Source organism: Lepisosteus oculatus, chromosome 14, assembly GCF_040954835.1.
Source record: "Lepisosteus oculatus isolate fLepOcu1 chromosome 14, fLepOcu1.hap2, whole genome shotgun sequence".
Classification (NCBI taxonomy): domain Eukaryota; kingdom Metazoa; phylum Chordata; class Actinopteri; order Semionotiformes; family Lepisosteidae; genus Lepisosteus; species Lepisosteus oculatus.
This window is the reverse complement of record NC_090709.1, coordinates 28,317,090-28,322,089: the sequence shown is the minus strand read 5'-3', so window position 1 is coordinate 28,322,089 and position 5,000 is coordinate 28,317,090. Positions and strand designations below refer to the sequence as shown.

Below are 5,000 nucleotides of genomic sequence, written 5' to 3'. Positions count from 1 at the left end.
ACTCTCCGAACGCCAGCCGAACAAGTCTCCACAGCCGAAGCGCTGTGTCTGTTTTCAGCTGGCGATAAACCTTTCCTCGATCCTTTGCGGACTTGTAAAACTGTTCCTGATCAGAATAAAAAACGCTCACGCTAATACACAAGCACCCGTGTCTCGCCAAAGCTGACAAATAAACAGACGGACAAGCTGCACTGCACGTGTGAACAGGGGAATGAGCGAGCGAGCGGGGATAGGGCGCCTCCTGCGCTTAAAAGCTTACAGCACCTGGTATTCCCAGGCGGTCTCCCATCCAAGTACTAACCAGGCCCATCCCTGTTTAGCTTCCGAGATCAGACGAGATCAGGCGTGCTCAAGGGGGTGTGGCCATAAGCGAGAGCAAGGTTCGCTGGCACCCTTCTTATTGAGAGGACAGCTCCGTCACCTCTTTTACGACGCTGCTTTTTTTCCCTTGCGTTTTTCTCTTCTTCCCACGTTCTCTCTCTTCACTGCCTTCGTCCCCGCTCTATTTCACTTCAGCCTTTCACTCTTGCTTCCTTCCAATGAGGACGGAGCTGCGGGAGAAAGGGCGCTATAGAGGATCGCTGTGGAGAGCTGCTGCTGTGCTTTGACATCTGAGCTCTGTGGAAAACGATCTCAATACAATTCTGAAAAACGCGACTCTCCGAACGCCAGCCGAACAAGTCTCCACAGCCGAAGCGCTGTGTCTCTTTTCAGCTGGCGATAAACCTTTCTTCGATCCTTTGCGGACTTGTAAAACTGTTCCTGATCAGAATAAAAAACGCTCACGCTAATACACAAGCACCCGTGTCTCGCCAAAGCTGACAAATAAACAGACGGACAAGCCGCACTGCACGTGTGAACAGGGGAATGAGCGAGCGAGCGGGGATAGGGCGCCTCCTGCGCTTAAAAGCTTACAGCACCTAGTATTCCCAGGCGGTCTCCCATCCAAGTACTAACCAGGCCCATCCCTGTTTAGCTTCCGAGATCAGACGAGATCAGGCGTGCTCAAGGGGGTGTGGCCGTAAGCGAGAGCAAGGCTCGCTGGCACCCTTCTTATTGAGAGGACAGCTCCGTCACCTCTTTTACGACACTGCTCTATTTCCCTTGCGTTTTTCTCTTCTTCCCACGTTCTCTCTCTTCACTGCCTTCGTCCCCGCTCTATTTCACTTCAGCCTTTCACTCTTGCTTCCTTCCAATGAGGACGGAGCTGCGGGAGAAAGGGCGCTATAGAGGATCGCTGTGGAGAGCTGCTGCTGTGCTTTGACATCTGAGCTCTGTGGAAAACGATCTCAATACAATTCTGAAAAACGCGACTCTCCGAACGCCAGCCGAACAAGTCTCCACAGCCGAAGCGCTGTGTCTCTTTTCAGCTGGCGATAAACCTTTCCTCGATCCTTTGCGGACTTGTTAAACTGTTCCTGATCAGAATAAAAAACGCTCACGCTAATACACAAGCACCCGTGTCTCGCCAAAGCTGACAAATAAACAGACGGACAAGCCGCACTGCACGTATGAACAGGGGAATGAGCGAGCGAGCGGGGATAGGGCGCCTCCTGCGCTTAAAAGCTTACAGCACCTGGTATTCCCAGGCGGTCCCCCATCCAAGTACTAACCAAGCCCATCCCTGTTTAGCTTCCGAGATCAGGCGTGCTCAAGGGGGTGTGGCCATAAGCGAGAGCAAGGCTCGCTGGCACCCTTCTTATTGAGAGGACAGCTCCGTCACCTCTTTTACGACGCTGCTTTTTTTCCCTTGCGTTTTTCTCTTCTTCCCACGTTCTCTCTCTTCACTGCCTTCGTCCCCGCTCTATTTCACTTCAGCCTTTCACTCTTGCTTCCTTCCAATGAGGACGGAGCTGCGGGAGAAAGGGCGCTATAGAGGATCGCTGTGGAGAGCTGCTGCTGTGCTTTGACATCTGAGCTCTGTGGAAAAAGATCTCAATACAATTCTGAAAAACGCGACTCTCCGAACGCCAGCCGAACAAGTCTCCACAGCCGAAGCGCTGTGTCTCTTTTCAGCTGGCGATAAACCTTTCCTCGATCCTTTGCGGACTTGTTAAACTGTTCCTGATCAGAATAAAAAACGCTCACGCTAATACACAAGCACCCGTGTCTCGCCAAAGCTGACAAATAAACAGACGGACAAGCCGCACTGCACGTGTGAACAGGGGAATGAGCGAGGAAGCGGGGATAGGGCGCCTCCTGCGCTTAAAAGCTTACAGCACCTGGTATTCCCAGGCGGTCTCCCATCCAAGTACTAACCAGGCCCATCCCTGTTTAGCTTCCGAGATTAGACGAGATCAGGCGTGCTCAAGGGAGTGTGGCCGTAAGCAAGAGCAAGGCTCGCTGGCACCCTTCTTATTGAGAGGACAGCTCCGTCACCTCTTTTACGACGCTGCTTTTTTTCCCTTGCGTTTTTCTCTTCTTCCCACGTTGTCTCTCTTCACTGCCTTCGTCCCTGCTCTATTTCACTTCAGCCTTTCACTCTTGCTTCCTTCCAATGAGGACGGAGCTGCGGGAGAAAGGGCGCTATAGAGGATCGCTGTGGAGAGCTGCTGCTGTGCTTTGACATCTGAGCTCTGTGGAAAACGATCTCAATACAATTCTGAAAAACGCGACTCTCCGAACGCCAGCCAAACAAGTCTCCACAGCCGATGCGCTGTGTCTCTTTTCAGCTGGCGATAAACCTTTCCTCGATTCTTTGCGGACTTGTTAAACTGTTCCTGATCAGAATAAAAAACACTCACGCTAATACACAAGCACCCGTGTCTCGCCAAAGCTGACAAATAAACAGACGGACAAGCCACACTGCACGTGTGAATAGGGGAATGAGCGAGCGAGCGGGGATAGGGCGCCTCCTGCGCTTAAAAGCTTACAGCACCTGGTATTCCCAGGCGGTCTCCCATCCAAGTACTAACCAGGCCCATCCCTGTTTAGCTTCCGAGATCAGACGAGATCAGGCGTGCTCAAGGGGGTGTGGCCGTAAGCGAGAGCAAGGCTCGCTGGCACCCTTCTTATTGAGAGGACAGCTCCGTCACCTCTTTTACGACGCTGCTTTTTTTCCCTTGCGTTTTTCTCTTCTTCCCACGTTCTCTCTCTTCACTGCCTTCGTCCCCGCTCTATTTCACTTCAGCCTTTCACTCTTGCTTCCTTCCAATGAGGACGGAGCTGCGGGAGAAAGGGCGCTATAGAGGATCGCTGTGGAGAGCTGCTGCTGTGCTTTGACATCTGAGCTCTGTGGAAAACGATCTCAATACAATTCTGAAAAACGCGACTCTCCGAACGCCAGCCGAACAAGTCTCCACAGCCGAAGCGCTGTGTCTCTTTTCAGCTGGCGATAAACCTTTCCTCGATCCTTTGCGGACTTGTAAAACTGTTCCTGATCAGAATAAAAAACGCTCACGCTAATACACAAGCACCCGTGTCTCGCCAAAGCTGACAAATAAAGAGACGGACAAGCCGCACTGCACGTGTGAACAGGGGAATGAGCGAGCGAGCGGGGATAGGGCGCCACCTGCGCTTAAAAGCTTACAGCACCTGGTATTCCCAGGCGGTCTCCCATCCAAGTACTAACCAGGCCCATCCCTGTTTAGCTTCCGAGATCAGACGAGATCAGGCGTGCTCAAGGTGGTGTGGCCGTAAGCGAGAGCAAGGCTCGCTGGCACCCTTCTTATTGAGAGGACAGCTCCGTCACCTCTTTTACGACGCTGCTTTTTTTCCCTTGCGTTTTTCTCTTCTTCCCACGTTCTCTCTCTTCACTGCCTTCGTCCCCGCTCTATTTCACTTCAGCCTTTCACTCTTGCTTCCTTCCAAAGAGGACGGAGCTGCGGGAGAAAGGGCGCTATAGAGGATCGCTGTGGAGAGCTGCTGCTGTGCTTTGACATCTGAGCTCTGTGGAAAACGATCTCAATACAATTCTGAAAAACGCGACTCTCCGAACGCCAGCCGAACAAGTCTCCACAGCCGAAGCGCTGTGTCTCTTTTCAGCTGGCGATAAACCTTTCCTCGATCCTTTGCGGACTTGTAAAACTGTTCCTGATCAGAATAAAAAACGCTCACGCTAATACACAAGCACCCGTGTCTCGCCAAAGCTGACAAATAAAGAGACGGACAAGCCGCACTGCACGTGTGAACAGGGGAATGAGCGAGCGAGCGGGGATAGGGCGCCTCCTGCGCTTAAAAGCTTACAGCACCTGGTATTCCCAGGCGGTCTCCCATCCAAGTACTAACCAGGCCCATCCCTGTTTAGCTTCCGAGATCAGACGAGATCAGGCGTGCTCAAGGGGGTGTGGCCGTAAGCCAGAGCAAGGCTCGCTGGCACCCTTCTTATTGAGAGGACAGCTCCGTCACCTCTTTTACGACGCTGGTTTTTTTCCCTTGCGTTTTTCTCTTCTTCCCACGTTCTCTCTCTTCACTGCCGTCGTCCCCGCTCTATTTCACTTCAGCTTTTCACTCTTGCTTCCTTCCAATGAGGACAGAGCTGCGGGAGAAAGGGCGCTATAGAGGATCGCTGTGGAGAGCTGCTGCTGTGCTTTGACATCTGAGCTCTGTGGAAAACGATCTCAATACAATTCTGAAAAACGCGACTCTCCGAACGCCAGCCGAACAAGTCTCCACAGCCGAAGCGCTGTGTCTCTTTTCAGCTGGCGATAAACCTTTCCTCGATCCTTTGCGGACTTGTAAAACTGTTCCTGATCAGAATAAAAAACGCTCACGCTAATACACAAGCACCCGTGTCTCGCCAAAGCTGACAAATAAACAGACGGACAAGCCGCACTGCACGTGTGAACAGGGGAATGAGCGAGCGAGCGGGGATAGGGCGCCTCCTGCGCTTAAAAGCTTACAGCACCTGGTATTCCCAGGCGGTCTCCCATCCAAGTACTAACCAGGCCCATCCCAGTTTAGATTCTGAGATCAGACGAGATCAGGCGTGCTCAAGGGGGTGTGGCCGTAAGCGAGAGCAAGGCTCGCTGGCACCCTTCTTATTGAGAGGACAGCTCCGT

The 5,000-nt window shown here is 52.5% G+C and overlaps 1 protein-coding gene, 6 non-coding genes and 2 pseudogenes across 7 annotated transcripts in view; all 9 read right to left on the bottom strand.

Annotated features, from left to right (window-relative positions):
* LOC107076200 (antigen WC1.1-like) overlaps nt 1–5,000 on the bottom strand; it is a 455,354-nt gene that overhangs the window by 295,031 nt on the left and 155,323 nt on the right. The gene's annotated exons all lie outside the window — the stretch shown is intronic.
* Nucleotides 253–371, bottom strand: LOC138245246 (5S ribosomal RNA). Its single transcript, XR_011193858.1, has one exon. It is a non-coding gene; the product is annotated as a 5S ribosomal RNA (ribosomal RNA).
* LOC138216326 (5S ribosomal RNA) lies at nt 909–1,027 on the bottom strand. Its single transcript, XR_011180037.1, has one exon. It is a non-coding gene; the product is annotated as a 5S ribosomal RNA (ribosomal RNA).
* LOC138219071 (5S ribosomal RNA) lies at nt 1,565–1,673 on the bottom strand (annotated as a pseudogene).
* On the bottom strand, nt 2,211–2,329 carry LOC138217981 (5S ribosomal RNA; annotated as a pseudogene).
* Nucleotides 2,867–2,985, bottom strand: LOC138244332 (5S ribosomal RNA). The gene has a single exon (XR_011192945.1). It is a non-coding gene; the product is annotated as a 5S ribosomal RNA (ribosomal RNA).
* Nucleotides 3,523–3,641, bottom strand: LOC138244608 (5S ribosomal RNA). Its single transcript, XR_011193223.1, has one exon. It is a non-coding gene; the product is annotated as a 5S ribosomal RNA (ribosomal RNA).
* On the bottom strand, nt 4,179–4,297 carry LOC138244331 (5S ribosomal RNA). The gene has a single exon (XR_011192944.1). It is a non-coding gene; the product is annotated as a 5S ribosomal RNA (ribosomal RNA).
* On the bottom strand, nt 4,835–4,953 carry LOC138217669 (5S ribosomal RNA). Its single transcript, XR_011181381.1, has one exon. It is a non-coding gene; the product is annotated as a 5S ribosomal RNA (ribosomal RNA).